Source organism: Arachis duranensis, chromosome 5 (assembly GCF_000817695.3).
Source record: "Arachis duranensis cultivar V14167 chromosome 5, aradu.V14167.gnm2.J7QH, whole genome shotgun sequence".
NCBI lineage: Eukaryota > Viridiplantae > Streptophyta > Magnoliopsida > Fabales > Fabaceae > Arachis > Arachis duranensis.
In genome coordinates this window covers 28311175-28311963 of record NC_029776.3, presented here as the reverse complement: position 1 = coordinate 28311963, position 789 = coordinate 28311175, and positions in this window count along the sequence as shown.

The following is a 789-nucleotide window of genomic DNA, read 5'->3' as shown; positions in this document are numbered from 1 at the left end:
TAAAACATAAAATAACAAAGGAAAATAATAAATATAACATTGGGTTGCCTCCCAACAAGCGCTTCTTTAATGTCAGTAGCTTGACAGTGGGCTCTCATGGAGCCTCACAGATGTTCAGAGCAATTTTGGAACCTCCCAACACCAAACTTTAGAGTTTGAATGTGGGGGTTCAACACCAAACTTAGAAGTTGGTGGTGGCCTCCCAACACCAAACTTAGAGTTTGACTGTGGGGGCTCTGTTTGACTCTGTTTTGAGAGAACTAAATAAGATCTGAACTTGTCAATGGCATAAACCATTGCAAGTAACTCTTTTTCTGTGGTTGTGTAATTCTTCTGTGCATCATTTAGAACACGGCTGGCATAATAAATGACGTGCAGAAGCTTTTTATGCCTCTGTCCCAACACTGCACCTATGGTATTGTCACTGGCATCACACATTAGTTCAAATGGTAATGTCCAGTCTGGTACAGAGATGACTGGTGCTGTGACCAGCTTAGCTTTCAGAGTCTCAAACACTTACAGACACTCCTTATCAAAGATAAATGGCGTGTCAGCAGCTAGCAGATTACTCAGAGGTTTGGCAATTTTTGAAAAATCCTTTATAAACCTTCTGTAGAATCCTGCATGCCCCAGAAAGCTTCTGATTGCCTTAGCATTGGTAGGTGGTGGTAATTTTTCAATTACTTCAACTTTAGCTTGATCCACCTCTATTCCCTTGTTTGAAATTTTATGCCCAAGGACAATCCCTTCAGTCACCATAAAGTGACATTTTTCCCAGTTTAAAACTAG